We start from the raw sequence: 15,915 nt of genomic DNA, 5'->3' as shown, positions 1-15,915 counted from the left end.
TCATCCACCGGGCTGCTTTCGTTTATATCTGCAGTGCTAGGTCTTCCTGCTTTCTTTTTTGAATGATTACTACAGACAGGTGTTCTAATGTCACTTTCTGGCCGAGACACAGGTGACATGAGCTGATGTAGCGGTTCTTTGACGTTGGTTTGGTGTGTCAGGGCCTTTAGATAGACAACTGTTGTGCTGTTGTCTTTTTCTATGGATGGACGGTCTCATGCCAAGACAAACGCATACATGCATTATCAGAATATCCGAGTAAAGGGGAATCTCTACAAGATGTCAGGCTGATATAAATTTGCATGCAGGCATAAGCATAATCTCTGTCTGCTGTATTGCACAGTCATGCATCAGCAAGAACATTTTTGACATCTGAATCATACAAAGGCTCTTTCAACAGTCTTTAGATGCATTCAACACATGCATTATGTTGAAATTAAAACACAAAAAGAAAGCGCTAACATTCTTGTTACACTCTTTCTTTCTGGGACAGCATATGCTCACTGAAACTGTTTTTTGATATATTTTTCCCCAAGCCAGATTCCCCAAAGTGTTCTTCAAAACAAGATCATGTCTTTTGTTCTATCGACTTGCGGAGCTGATCTTAGAAATTAAGACCTTCGGGAGACGAGACGACAGCCTGTCTTTTAAATTGCAGGAGGCAGAAAACATAAATCACCTTTTCATTATTCGTAGTTTTGTCGACATGAGTTTTGTACATGCTCTCTCTCTTCTGTTCTCTTTTTCTTCTGGTCCCTGTTATCACCCTCTGTTCCTTGCTCTGTGATCATGTAACGTTAGGAGAGAGAATATGTGAACGTGTATTGAAGCAGAAAACAGGAAGATATGAACAAGCGATCAAAGGAACAGGAAGTCTGTATTGGCGGAGAGGGAAGAGCAAGCTCCCATTGTGCTTTTTAGGAACAGTATCTGTCCGTCCACCACTTTGGTTCAGACTGAGATACCTCAACACATATCAGATTGCAATATAATGTTATAAAGACATTCATGGTCTTTAAGGTTTCATCTATGTTCTGTTATCTCTTTAGCTGCTACCATAACCAATTTGATGGTTTGCCATGAACTTTGGAACAGCCATGTGAACGCTTAACTTTCCCTCTAGCGCCACAAAGAGTCACAATTTCAATTTGTCCGATACTTGATAATGAGTGAATGAAAAACAGAAAAACTGACATTCCCACCAGCCTCAGCCTCACTTTGTGTTGAAGAACAGAGAGTTGAGCATTTTGGCACGCTGAGATTAGACGTTGAAGAACAGCCTCTAAGTGCCACTAACATGGCTTAGACTCTTTTTGACCTTCTCTACTTGCACTAGTGTCAAGACTTTAATTCAGTGTCAAGATTCGGTCAACCCAAACCTTGGATAATGGGAAAGACTTTCACCAAGAAAAAGTCCAGCCTCAGCTAGATCTACTTTGCGTTTAATGCTAATTGGCTAATTTTAGCGCGCTAACACTACAATGGAAACCTTGGCATGCTACCATCGTCATTGTGAGCAGGAGCGTTCCCAGGGTCCAAAGTTTCCTAGATCTTTTCTACAGGGAAACACATGAATTACCCTATTGTTAGCATATTAGCATGCTGATGTTAGCAATCATCCCACAGCGCTCCTGTGAGACCATCCTCAGGGTCTCTACTACACACCAGATGTACCAAAACTGAGGACTGACACACTTTCAATTCTAGGAAATAGAGTACAGTATTGTACCCTGACTTTCTATGCATGGCAACCTGTTATGACATCCCTCAGGAAGGCTTCCACAGACAACAGTGGGTGTGGTGTTTTCTGACGTGCATCAGGTTTGTGACCTATTATAAAGTGCTTTAGCTGTAACACTACCCCCAAATAGTATTACCTAACAGAGGCTGACATCATCATAGACTAAACCTAAATACAATTTCCTCTTTCAGAAGTTATTGAATCCGTTGTTGTTGTTTTGAGGAGGGTGGAAGCTGTCCGAAAGTGATGGGGGGGGGTGATGATCATGATGGGCGTGGATGTGAACGTCCTGTTTAGAGTAGAGAGAGAGAGCGGGAGAGACGGAGAAAGAGAGGCTCGTTATCGATATCCTCGCTGGAATCTTGTTTCCTCTGTCGGTGTTGGCATTTCCCCCTCTCTTTTTCCCCAAATCCTCTGGGAAACAAACAGAGAAACAAAGACGAACCAAAGGGACGGTGGCAAGGAATACAGTAATCTGTGATATGGAGGAAGAGAGTTCTTGGCGTGACGCAGGCCTGAAAAATTCCTTCTCCCAGTGACCCAAAGCTCCTGTGCTACCAGTGTAAACACCAACACTCCCCCCGGTGCTCTGGGCACCCAGTCCCGGGTCCGGGGCAGCGCGGCTAAGCTCCTAAATGGTGTGTCCCCTTTTTAATATCCCCATTTAATTGTAAATGCAGTCATATTACATGAACTTACCCTATTGGACTGTAATTTGGCAGCCAATAAATCCTTATCTCATAACCACTTTATGCTACAGGCTATCTACTGATAAGGAAAAAGCCATCAACCGTGTCTGCCTGCAGGGGGAAGAAGAAAAAAAAAAAACCATGAAGGTGATTGAGTAATTCTCTTCGTCTCCAAGTAACTGCTAGATATTAATTATGCACTTTGAGCTACAGCCATAAGCCATAAAACCATATCCCCAGAAAAAGTATCACTCTGCATTAAATGTGTTGCCAAAATAATTAAAGTCAAGAAGAAATAAAGACTTTTCCAAAAGAACAAGAGGGTAAACAGAGTTCTGGGCTACTGGCTGTTTTTGTATGTGCTTGATCACGCATTACAGTACTTGGCTGGATGCTCTATCACGTAGCAGCATGGGAATGGTGATCCACAACCCCTTAATGCAGGTAACTTTATATGCATGAGTGCTACATTTACTACTGCCCCAGGTGTGTTTTCTACTATATATAGCTGTGTGTGTGCGTGCTTTACACTTCTGCACACGTCAAGTTGGGAGCTGCAAGCTGAGAACTTAAATATCTGTTGTTACATGTTTGCGTGTAAAGGGCTGGAAGTAATTACATCTACTCCTGTTACTGTAATGAGTGGCTTATAGGTCAGTAGAGTTATTAGGTAAAGTTGAGGAGAGTTCAGTTAGTGAAGGAGCCATCTCTTTTTGGCCCCGCAGCTTTACTCTCACAGCTCTCATCAATTAGCAACAAGCTGCAAAAGAAGCTCTAGAAACCCCACTGTACACTACCCGCTCAGCACCAAACAGTTGGTGAACATAGTGGAGCGTTTAAGCAGCTAAAAAGCCAAATATTTCCCTCGGGAATTACAGAGCAAAGCTAAAAGATGCATAAATGTTGGACTCATCAAGTGGCCAGAAACAAGACTACAAATTAATGTTGATCTGTGTCTGAAGTGGCCCAAGACAATCAGTAAATGCAGGTTAAAGTAAAAGAAAGTGGGTAAACAGGCGGTTATTTGAAAGTAAAATGCTTATTTAAGTTTAGTTATACTGTCAATAGTCAATAGCCAGTATTCAGTTACAACTGATGCAAGTATTTAATTGTCCTGGTATTCTTGCTGCTGTTAATGGTGAAAAGCCTCTTAAGGCCATCGTATAATGGGACACTAAACCACAAACGTTTCCACTGTTGGCAACAAAACACAGTTTTCCTCCTCAGTGAAAGAGAAAACTATGAGACACATGTATCAGTTAAATCAAAGGTGTAAAGCAGGGATGTCTGCCTGGGGGCCATTTCTGGCTCATGATGTAAAACATATAATATAATCTGACTGTAAGTAGTTTCATAGCAATTTCAATTGCCCCTCCATATACAATTATGTTTCAGGTCAAAGGTTCATGCAAACAGTTGATAAGACGAGAGCAGGTTTCAGGCCTTCATTTGTTGTTTGGCTTTGAACAACAAAGATGATGTAAAAATGTATAGAAACATGTTGTTAAGTATGACGTTAGAAATGGAAATCTTTTCAGGATATTGTGCTTTCTTGCAGCGAATATGAGTTTTAGACTAATGGTGTAAAGGAATCACATTTGTAGGCAGGTTTTACTGCCTGTTTGTTTAGTTGCTGTTGCGAAAGCAGCAACATAACCCTAAACACTTACCCTTATCTTCACACTTCTAATCTATTAATCGTTATTTTCATGTCTGGACAGGAAAAGAAGGTTTTCTTTCGACGTAGAGGCCAAACAGAAAATATGATCGCTGGGTGGATTGAAGCTTTAATTTGTGTGTCCAGGCTCATTTAAGCATGAAACTGATCCATGTAGAGTCCTGGCATTGATATCACTGCCGTGCAGGGAAAAACAAGAACTGCCAGTTGCTTTGTTTAACAAAGTTGAACGATTGCATAAGAAAAATCCCCTCTCAAAACCTTCAAAAATTATTGGATTATCTCAAAGATCTTATGTTACATAGTCAAACCCGAGGCAGTTGTCCCAAAATGTTGACATTTACGAGGTAAAAAGTTTTATTTTGATTAATTAGAAAACAAATATGGACGTCTACAGCACTAAAAGCAGTAGTCCAGCTCATAATAAATGAATCATTGTGTCTTGTTGTACATAGTTTGGACTGTAGGTGGCGGTGTAGTCAATGAAGTTCAGCCTGCCGTCCTGACATGGACATCCTGGTTCAACAGTGTGTGTTACTGCCTGGGTGTGCGTCGCCTGTTCATCATCCATCCTGTTATTTAAGCCGACAATCAGAGTCAGCATACGAGTTTAAGGACATGAGATACATCGGGATGTACAACGCCACTCGTGACCCTTTATGACCTGGAAATGTATGGCGGTGTTACAGGAAGTGAGGAGGATCAAAGATGAGGAGGAGGAGGAGGAGGAGAAGATGAGAGGAGAATAAGCTGACACACACACACAGAGAGAGAGAGAGAGACACTGGTGTATGATATCCATGAGATCAATGGAAAATGACACGCCGAGGGGTCAAAGGTCAAGACTATTTCTACTGTAATAAGCACATTTGCTTTTTTATGCAACAGATAAAACAGGAATACTGACAAATCATCAGTCTGATCATTTAAATATAAAACCTTTTGTATTGTATTGTATCTAAGTCAATGAAGTGAGGCTGAAGATCTGTGTTTTATTATTATTATTATGATTTTTGTTTATTTATTTACTTAATTTACTACATAAAACTAAATTAATTAGCTTTTAATCAACATTTACAGACCATTTTCATACCTGGCTGCCCAGATATTTAATTAAAATTATTATTTAGTATTTCTGGGTTGGATTCAGATTTCTGGACAAATAATTTAAATGATTTACAACAAGTTTTAGGATGCTTTTAATAAGGAAATTCTTGTGCTCTTGTGTGGGAAAGTGTTGAAAACAAACTTCCAAAAGAGGAGAAATGTGGAATTTATAACATAAAAGCTTCTATTAGTTACATGTCTTGACCGTGAGCCAATTTAAAAGATGACCAGTTTTGACCTTTTGTGGTTCTTTTGGCAGAGTTTAATTTACCACAGATGTGTGTCTAACTGAGGGCAGGAAGATATTTTAAATCGAGGCAGAAATGGGGAAAAAAAAAAAAAAAAGATATTATTAGTGACAGGAAATTATTCTTCCACACTGGAAATCAATCGGCTATTATTGCTGCCTGAAAGCTCAAATCTGATAAAATACCAGCGTAAACGAGTTCGTCCTGGAGATCATTTTACAGGTTTCTGTTCACTTCTGTTTGTTTTAATGGAGCTTTAACCATGAAACATTTTAATTAATTAATAAATTATATGTTTCTATCATGGTCTGTCTATGGAAGGCAAATAAAGTTACACTGTTGTTGTTGTTGTTGTTCTCATTTTGACCACAAGAAGCTGAAGTGCTGTTCTAAACGGGACTAAAAGCATTCATGTTTTCTTCAAGGGTGAGTTTTTTTTTTAATGCGCTATAAACACTCTTAATGTTTGCAGCTTATGTAATTGTGTCTTTCTTTAGACTATAAATGAATATTAATCTGTGCTTTAGAGAAAATACAACTCACCTTAAAGAAAACCTGAATGATCTTAGTCCTGTTTATAACATAGTAGTGCTGCAACACTTAAAACAAGTTTAAAATATTATTGTTTTAACAGAAAAATGAATAACTTACAAAACATACACGTACAAAATGAAATAACAACAAATAAAAAACAACTTAAAAATGCCAGTTTTTGCAGGTTAATTTAAAGAAAATGTTTGTGATTTAAAAACATTTCACTTGCCTTTCCAGCCTTCCGTACATGTGCTGAGCCCAAACTCTGTTATCCAACCATCCTTCATTGATAAATAAATGATAAAATCATAAATAAAATCACCAGAATCTGTTTGGATTTAAACATCAATGTGTGCCAGACGGTCTGAAGTTGACAGCTAAACTAAATGTAATATTTTTATGACATTTTTAAGTGGGATGCAAGTTAGTTTAAAAGGAATCTCAAGAACAGGCTGTTAAACCTCTTTGCTGTCTGTTCCTCTGGTTCTCATTTGTTTTTGTTTAGTCTTCCTCTGTGTCACTGCTCTGTCTTCAGAGGTCTGTTTATTTGTAATACTTTCCCCCTGTGCAGCAACTGTGCAGTCATTTTGGATTTGTTTGTCTTCCCATTATTACCTCCTACCATATTAGATAATCAGGGCCATGAAATCTGAAATCTGAAATCTGTCGGGGGGGCGGGTGGGGCGGGGGTGGGTTCACCAGAGAGGTCAAAAGGTTGCAGTGTCATCCATTTTAGCTGCTGTTGTTTTGGGCTCCACAGCTGGACTGCTGACAGACATTTTCCAGGCTTGTTTTCTCTCTCTCTCTCTCACACACACACACACACACACACACACACACACACACACACACACACACACACACACACACACACACACACACACACACGACTCTGCACAGCTGTTGAATTGCAGGCTGGAATTTTTCTGCAGGATCACTTTTATTGATTTCTACATACCAACAGCAACAACTCTCACTCTCAGTTCAGCCAGGTGCTGCGAATGTCCGTCATTTCCCCAGATTATTATATTAATCCCTCCAAAAATGCAAAATTTCCTCGTGTAAATGTGTATGATAGTACTGGAACAGCCTTAAATTAAAGCAGCAACAAGGAGCATTTATGTTGCGTTGATTCTGGCGCCCCCTGTGGACAAAAGCAGTAGTGTTAAAAACTCCTTGTAGTAGGTTTAAACATCACATTGTCAAAAACATGTCAGGTTTATATTCACTTTAATTCAATTTCAGCTCAATGTTTCGGTTCAATCTCACAACTGTCATAGCCGCAGCAGCTGTTTTCAGTTTAAAAAGTTCTGATAAACCCACTGTACTGTGTACGGTACCTGTAGTAGAACATAGTGGAGCATTTAAAAAGCAAAAATATGTCTTTTTAAGGAGTTGGTGAAAACAGACAAGTTGCAACTGTTTGAACAGATTTGCCTTTTTAATCCCCTTTTATAAAGTGATAATATGTCAAACATTTTATTTTACAGTTTATATGTTAAACTAAATCTGTTAATTCTGCTTTAAAATTATATTTTAGTGTTTTTAAAGTGTATCAGTACAAGCAAATGCAAAATCAGATTTCTGTATTTAGAGTTTGAAAATACTTACTGTGTATATCTACAGGTTATAACTTGTCTGTCTTGTTTTTTTTTTTTTTTTTTATATCTGGAAATCAGTTTGACACTTAGATAAGACATCAGAGAAATGCTCTTAGTTTGAAGTCCTCTTCTTCATCTTTTCCTGTCTTCCAATTAAACTTCTTTTCCTCAGTCTGAGTTTCTTCCTCTCTCTCTCGTCTCTCTCTCTCCTGTCTGTCCTTTTTATAGAGCTTTTATCCTGTTGTTTTAATCCTCCTCCCTCCCTCCCTCCCTCCTTACCTCTCTTTCTCCATTCCCTCTTTCTCTCCCTCTCAACCTCCTCCTCCACCTTTCTTACTTCCTCGTCTATCCCTCCCTTCTATCTTTATACCTCCTTCTGTACCTTTCTCTCCTTCCTCACTTCCTCTTCCCACTCCTCTACCTGCTCCTTCTCTCATTATTAGCTTCCTCCTCTTCCTCCTTTTCTCATTCTATACCCTTCTCTCACTTGCTTTCTTCCCTCTTTACTTGTCCTACTTTACCTCCTTCTACCTCTCCTCTTATTTTTCACCTTTCTCTGCTTCTCTTCCTTATTTTCTCATTTCCTAAATCCTTCTCCCCTGTGTTTACTCCTTTTCTTGCACCTTCTTTCCTTCCTTATCTCCTTTTTTATATCTGCCTCTTTTCCTTCTTTCTTACTCCCTATTTCCTTCATTATCCTCTCCCATTTTACCTCCTTTCTTGCTCCCCACCTCCTCCTTTCCTCCCCTATATCTCCTAATTTCCCTCCTGTATTCTCTTTTCTTTCTTCATTTTCTCTTTCTCTCCCTTCTTTTTCCCTTCTCTCCTTCCCCGACTAATTTCCTCACTTTCTACATCCTATTTTCCTTTCCTTATTACCTCATTATGCTCTCTACCCTACGTATTTCCTTCTGTACCTCCTTCTTTCCATCCTATAGCTCCTTCACTCCATCTCTGCTTTCCTACCTACATTCCCGTCCTACCTCCTTATATGCCGTATTTACTCCTTTTCTTGCTCCTTTTTACCTTTCTTATTCCTGCTTTCCTCCTTCCCTCCCTCCTTACTTCCTCTCTCTTCCCTCCACCAGTTTTTTCTCTGCTTTCTTTCCTTTCATGGCTTCCTATCTTTCTTCCTATCTCCTCTCTCCTTTTCTTCCATCCTTTTCCCGATCCCTCTCCACTTCCTACCTCCTTATAGTCATCTTTACCTCATCCTCTCCCTCATTCTTTCCTCTTCATGCTCTCTGACTGCCTATCTCCTTCTCTCCCTCTCTTTCTTCCTCAACTCTTCCTCTAGCTCTTCCCTCCTTCCTATTCCCTCCTCCTATAACATTTCCCCTCCCTCCCTCCCTTCTCTCCTCCCCTCGCTGCTCTTGTGTTTATGTTCTCGGCTCCTGGAAGTCAAGTCAGTATGCGCCACTCCTCCTCCTCCTCCTCTTCTCTTAATCTCACTCACTTCTCAGCCCTCCCTCCCTCTCTCTCTGTCTCTCTCCCTCTCTCTCTTATTTACACTTCAGCTCACTCGCTCACTTGCTACTTTAACTCAGAGCTGCTGAGATGCATTTGAGTGTCTGATCAAAGTCTGGATAACCAGGGCTGAGAAATCTGCAAGGACCCGACTGAAGGGGATTTTAATTGAAAGTGACTCCCCAATACAGGTAGTGTGTGTGTGTGTGTGTGTGTGTGTGTGTGTGTGTGTGTCTCTAAGGTGCACTTTGACATATAGATGGCATCTGTCTGCTGTGTGATATTCATGCTTGCAGCCTTTTTCTTATTTGTCTTCTTCAGTGTCAAAAAGTTTATGATTTTAAGGATTCAGTTCAGGTTTTGTGTGTGTGTGTTGCTGAACCACATGCTATATATCTATATATATATATATATATATATATATATATATATAGATATATATGTGTGTGTATATATATGTGTGTATGTATATATGTGTATATATATGTGTGTATATGTGTGTATATATATGTGTATATATGTATGTGTGTATATATATGTGTATATATGTATGTGTGTATATATATGTGCATATATGTATGTGTGTATATATATGTGTATATATGTATGTGTGTATATATGTGTATATATATATATGTATATATATATATATGTGTGTGTGTAAAGCGTATAGCAGAGGATTCCTTAGTGACATACTGGAAATGGTGTTTTTTCATCACATACATTAAGTGAGCAGAACTTCAGGAATCAATGTATATTTAGAATTTATTAGTCTTGGATTCTGTTCAGTATTTCCCCAAAAAGTCTGATCTTATGAACACAGTTCGACTGCGTCTTTAGACTTCCTCAATATTCTGGAAAACAGCAGATGTTCCTTAAAACTCGTGGACCCCTGGCGAGCTGTGCTAGCTAAAATTAGGCAGGTGTACAACCATTAATTCAGTCTTTTTAAAGGATAGGTAACACAGTTATTTAATTAACTCAGCTAAATTAGGTCAAGCTTTTTGACTTAGAAAAAAACAAAACAACCTAGATTTAATCTTGGATCTGGCGCTTCCTAAAGTGGCACATATTTAGCCAGGTGTAAACGACCAAACAAATCTTTGAATTTCCTCCCATTTTGTTGCTTTCCTTCCTAAAATGTTTGCATTAGATTATTCAGCGTACGTTGACGTGAATGCACACACTCACAAAGAAACACTTCTTGCACATACATAAACAAGGTTTTTGGCATCATCCCACTAATCCACTTCTATTAGTATTCGTCTACTGACCTAACTTTGAATTCCAGACAGCGGGGAGTCGGTGTGATCCCTGAAAACTGCGTGTGTGCGCGTCTGTAATGGTAACATGCCAGTTTAGTCAGGACTGACACAATAAGGCTGCTGTGTCGACGCAAGACCTGTTTCTGTCGCTGAGCCTCAATCTTTAGCACTGCCAAGGGGCCTATTAGTGCTGCCTGTCTGTTTACGTGTGTGTGTGTGTGTGTGTGTGTGTGTGTGTGTGTGTGAGCGTGAATGAGTAAGTACCTTTTGCATACTAATGCATGCCAGGCTCAGTTGTGATGTGTTCCTGAGAGCATCCTAATGAGACCGGCCGGCGTTCCTGATTAATTTTATGAAGAAGCAGTGTGGTGCTAAATAATGTGAAGATAATGTTCCTTCATCAGAAAGAATCATGGAGCCACGACAGGAATTGAGCACATTATTTATGTGTCCATGTAATGAAATGGGGGGGGACATGTTGTGCTTTCAGTGATGAGATATAATGTTTAAAATAAACATTTCTTAAAGTGGAAAAGTTGTGTTTAGAAGCACCCAAGCAAATTTTATTCATAAAATCTGACTTTCAGTGTCATGTACCTTGCTTCTGTGGGGAAACCTATATACAGCGTGTGTACAAGCCTTATAAATTTGTACTCTACTGTGATCTGAAAGCTCCTGAGTATCTTCAAAGTACCGATGGGAGAAATAAAGTGAAAGAAGCAGGTCACAGTTTCTGCACTAGTGATTTATATTTATGTCTAATACAGAGCTGGTATAAAGAGCCAACAGTAAAGTTATTGTACATCACCGATGAAGCAGCAAAACCCTGCAGGGCAACGTGAGGAGATGTAGAGAGCTGGGAAAATGTGCCGTATGTTATAGTGAATGGGAAACCTACTCAAGCCCGGATCCCAGTGCTCCTTTTGACTTCCTACCAGGAAGTTTAGATAAGATGTCTTTATCTTTTGTTGGGAGTGAGAAGTGGAGGAGCTGATCAATGTAGCAACCAAAGTGTGAATAAAGTGTACTCGAAATAGAAAGGTGCTTTTTAAGTGTTAAAGTATTTATATAATACATCAGTATCTTAATGTTGTGAATGATAAAAGTTTATAAAACGTTTACTTTTATGTAGCTTAGCTCTTATGAAGGGATAATTCCACATAATATCAGTCCTATATGGCAGGCATAGGGCATTTGGAAATGTGTTTTTTGTGGTGTTTGTCAAAGTAGACAATCTTCATCTCTCCTAGAAATTACCTTTTTTATTGTTTTAGGTCACAAAATGTTCTGATCACTTAAACCAAACCACACTCAAGATTTCATTTTTGTCATTTTCTTGTGATAGGATTTATAAAGATGTCAGTAATAATTACTTTAAGAGCTTATTATTGAATGCACAGTCACAAGGAATGGTTTTACATGGCACTATAGGCTGCCCTGTTAAATATGTGCAGTAAATCCCTCCTCCATCCCTCTATCAGCTAATGGGTCCTCGGCCTGAAAAAGTTCAGTTCCCTTAGTTAATGTCTGCAAAATCACAAAATGCAAATATCCAACAAAATACCGCATTTTGGAGAAATAAAAGTTTAATTCCACCTGTTTATGTAATGTTACCCTTACAGTTCAACTTCTACACCTCGTTATTAACCAAACGCACTGCTGTATCATGAGTACGACACCAAAATTATACCCACAGACAGGATCAAAGTAGGAGAAAAATACAATTAATCTACGTTAATGACAAAATGCAGTTCTGATGTCAATGGCAACAATTAAAACTTTCCAGTAATCCAGAGAAAATAAACTACCTCATCACCTCCTAATGAATGAGAGTGAGCGGTCGTATTAATCTCTGTCTCATTTGCGCTGTTTTGCCAAGAAGTGGGGGCAGGATGAAAGGCTGAGGTTAATGATGAACAGCACATGGAGAAAACAAACGGGGAGCACCCATGGGAGAGAGGAGTATACACAATCGCATTAACCTCACAGCCGGGTGGAGAGGTAAGGGGGGAAGAAAAGGGAAAGCAGCGCGGAGAGCGGTGAGAGGTTTAAAAAATGATGAAAAAGTAAGTGAGATCTGGTGCGTGGGAGAGAAGAGTAAAAGGTAAAAACAAGCATCTGTTAGCTATCAGAGCACATTTCTTTGACTTTATCACTCAGGGTTTAAAACACACAAACCTTAAGTAAACACTAACAAACACACATTGTATAGGCTTTTAGCCAAAGGACAAAAATTTCATTCCATAATTTACTTTATTAAAAGCACCTGAAAGAACGGAGGACAAAGGTCTAAACAACAGTGCAGGAATATTACAGTTTCAGCAGGTGCTGCTTTGTACAGTGTCTCCCCCGATGGCAATTACTCCTCCTGGCAACATCTCCATCCTGTTTGATCCCCGGAGTTGAACTGCGTCTTTGAAAAACATTAGCGCCGTCTTACTAGGCGGAGATGGAAATGATGATTCTGGCTTTTATCTCGTCCTGGTTCTCGACTATTATTGTTCCCTCTTCACCTGCCTCAGCAGGATCGTTAACATGTGGGCCCAAAAATGCTGCTGCTTAGCTTTTGACCAGGTCCTCAAAAAAAGTCTCATTTCTTTTCACTGGTTCTATCAAATTCAAAATCCAGTTCAAGGTTCTTGTGATCACTGGTAGAGGTCTATACAGTCAGGCTCCGGCCTATAGAGCATAAGTTGTGTTATAGAGTATAAATGTAAGTATTTTTGGACTGGCCTTCCGAAACAATGGGCATTTGATTTTGAAATAACGTGCTGGCGGACAAAGGGGCTTTCCGTCCAGTGGGACATTTTCCAGACTATTGGGGTTTCGGGAATATCGGGCCGTCAGAACAATGGTATTGCACAACAGCGTGCTCAGTCAGACTTGTTTCTTAGTTTGAAAAGGGTCTTAATTTACCCAAAATTCATGGGAAATTAGTCCTACTTAAGATAGTCAAGAGCTAGATGGCTTTGTGCAACGGATAGTTTGATCAAAGCCATCATTGATTATCAGCTCTGGCTAGATAAAATGCGAACCCGGCAGAGGGATCTTCAATAGGCATCTGATGAACAGGATATCAGGCTAACTCAGTGCTGTGTAAGGAAGACTGAGACTAAAGCTAACGGGTCACAAGATAACAGGAAGTCCTCACCAGCTGATGATCCATGTAGACGATATAGAAACAGCATTGTTCTTGATATGGCAGAGTTAGCTGCCCTGTGTATTATAGTTCAGTATAAGAACACCATTTAGATGTTTACCATTGGAAGAGTTACTTGGACAAGCAGCACAAAGGTTCGTTTCTTGTTAGCATTTTAAAGAGAAGAGGCTTTGAGGGTGAGGTAAATCTCCTGTAACCCCAGATATGTGCTAACCTTTGGTCTTGGAAGTAACCTTTTGGTGCCCACATACCAGTCCATTATTATCTGCTGTGGTTGTGTTGAAATGACATAATATTAGAGAGTAATTGTGCTGCTTGAGGACTGTATGCAACAAGATCTGTGTGTGGATTTGCAAGCTTGAAGACATACATATGTCTGAGTTCAGTTCTGAGTTCAATGTACTCGCCTTACTTTTATTTTCTTATACGCTTTGCTTGTCATGTGGTTTGAATTGTCCTCCTTCCTTGTTCCTGGTATTGACTGCGGCCAAAAATATACAAAAGGGAAAAAGATCTGTACGTCTCGACCCTACTTCGATCTATGACAGTCATGGCAAGATGGTCCCCAACCAGCTCATTGTATCAAATCTCAAACGCACCATTGTTTTTTTCTTAGAGTTTGGTCTTGAACATTCGGACAAGTTATGTGTAGTTTTCCTCGATATTAACAAACACCTTATGTGTATGCTGCCGCAAACCACAAGCAGAGTTCTTTGGTCTATATTGGTCAAACATGTTGAAAACAATCAGATTAAATGTGGTTATAGTCTTGGTATATTATTGTATTAAATAGCAGCGTTTCACAGTTTTGATTTTACATTTCACCACATAAAAGAACAAAACAAAGGAGCCAAACAACAGTGGGACGTAGCACATTATCCACACATGAACCAAGAAAATCCAGTGTATCAGCAACAGAGTGACTGAGCATTTATGACTGAGCGCATGCAGCATCATGTGGGAACAGGGAAGTCCTACGCAGACATAAAGGCACACACACTTAATCAATTTGATATGGGAAACATTCATCACAATCAGTTTGGGTGTGAAATCAGGGGTTTGTGACCTCCAGTATCTTGTTGTGAATTGTTTGGTTGTTGGGTTACAGAAATAATATAAGTCTGGATGATGATCAGTGTCGGCATCGGGACCCCGGGTAGTTAGTCTGGTCTACTTGGTCGAGGCAGAAGACCACCCACCTAGAGCCGGGGTCTGTCCTTAAAAGGAAGTTTTTCTTTGCCGCCGTCGCCAAGTGCTTGCTCATGGTTGGAACTGTTGGGTCTCTGTAAATAATGCTATAAGGAGTACGATCTAGACCTGCTCTATTTTGAAAAATGTCCTGAGATAACTTCTGTTATGAAATGGTGCTATACAAATTGAATTGAATTGAACTTGGACAGTTTACCTTTCCCTCTACAGAGTGCAAAACCACATATATATGCATACTTAAAGTCAACTCATCAACTCTGTGAGGGGAAACTTTGATAGTTTAAGTTCTCACGTGCTTGTGGTTCATGAATTTTGAGAAATGTAATATTCACTGCCTTTGTCTAGTTACGCCAACGTTCAGCAGTTCATGTTTTACCTGTAAGACTCACATATTAGGTCTTTTCTGTGAAAACATCACTTTTCCACACAGCCAGAGGAAGTAAAAGTGTTCATCCTGGTCTCAGTTAAAGCAGCAACAAGGAACATTAATTTGTGTTGATTCTGGTGGCCCCTGTGGACAAAGGTGGTAGTGTTTCTACCGCTTCGTTTAATTGATTTCAAGGGGAATACAACCCGGTGGCAGGCATTAAGAATAGCTAATCTTCTTACTGGTGGCCCCATGGAACTTTAATATTGATTAAATGCCAACAGAGAGTTAATACATTGTTGTGCTTTAAATTTTTTCAGGAGGATAGAATTTGCACTTTGCTGAATGCAAGCAAATGTGTGCTGTGAGGAATGTTTTATTTTGCGGCACATGAATATGCACATCTGTTACAGAGAAAGGGAAAATATACAAGATAATGTATAGGTTTCCTTTCTCTAAACAGACTGACCGTGAGTCAAGACACTTATCCTAAATGTCAGCTCTTACCATTGACATTTCAGACAACAAACCAGCTTTCCCATGGTATTGTTTTCCGCTGAACCATGTTTGCTTTTAAAACACGTCACCCCGTTTTTAGAAAAAAGCAGGCAAGGCCTCACTAACGTCTGCGGGCAACTCTCATCCAGATTCACCACAAGTGTGATTGTCTGGTTACGTTTAGCATTAAGACCAAAGCAATTTTCTCCAATCACGGTGCTCTGTGTGGGCTGAGGCCGGCCTCAATTATAGACATGAGACAGTCAAGCACATGTGGAAGTATACATGCTGAGCAAGGCAGTCGTAAATAACTGCGAAAGGTTACTGCGTTGAAGTCAGGATGCTTTGAAG

The 15,915-nt window shown here is 39.7% G+C and overlaps 1 protein-coding gene across 3 annotated transcripts in view; it reads left to right on the top strand.

Annotated features, from left to right (window-relative positions):
• The window catches only part of arhgap36 (Rho GTPase activating protein 36), a 71,505-nt gene that overhangs the window by 19,296 nt on the left and 36,294 nt on the right, over window positions 1–15,915 (top strand). Inside the window, exon 1 of one of the 3 annotated variants that reach the window (XM_051400455.1) lies at window positions 8,000–9,256. The exons of the other annotated variants lie outside the window; for them this stretch is intronic. The gene's annotated coding sequence lies outside the window, so the exon portion shown is untranslated. Of the gene's footprint in view, window positions 1–7,999; window positions 9,257–15,915 lie in introns of those variants that run through there. 3 annotated transcript variants of the gene reach the window in all.

Source organism: Dicentrarchus labrax, unplaced genomic scaffold (assembly GCF_905237075.1).
Source record: "Dicentrarchus labrax unplaced genomic scaffold, dlabrax2021, whole genome shotgun sequence".
In the NCBI taxonomy this organism is placed as follows: Eukaryota; Metazoa; Chordata; class Actinopteri; family Moronidae; genus Dicentrarchus; species Dicentrarchus labrax.
The sequence above is the reverse complement of the archived record's forward strand: the minus strand, read 5'-3'. Positions and strand labels throughout refer to the sequence as shown.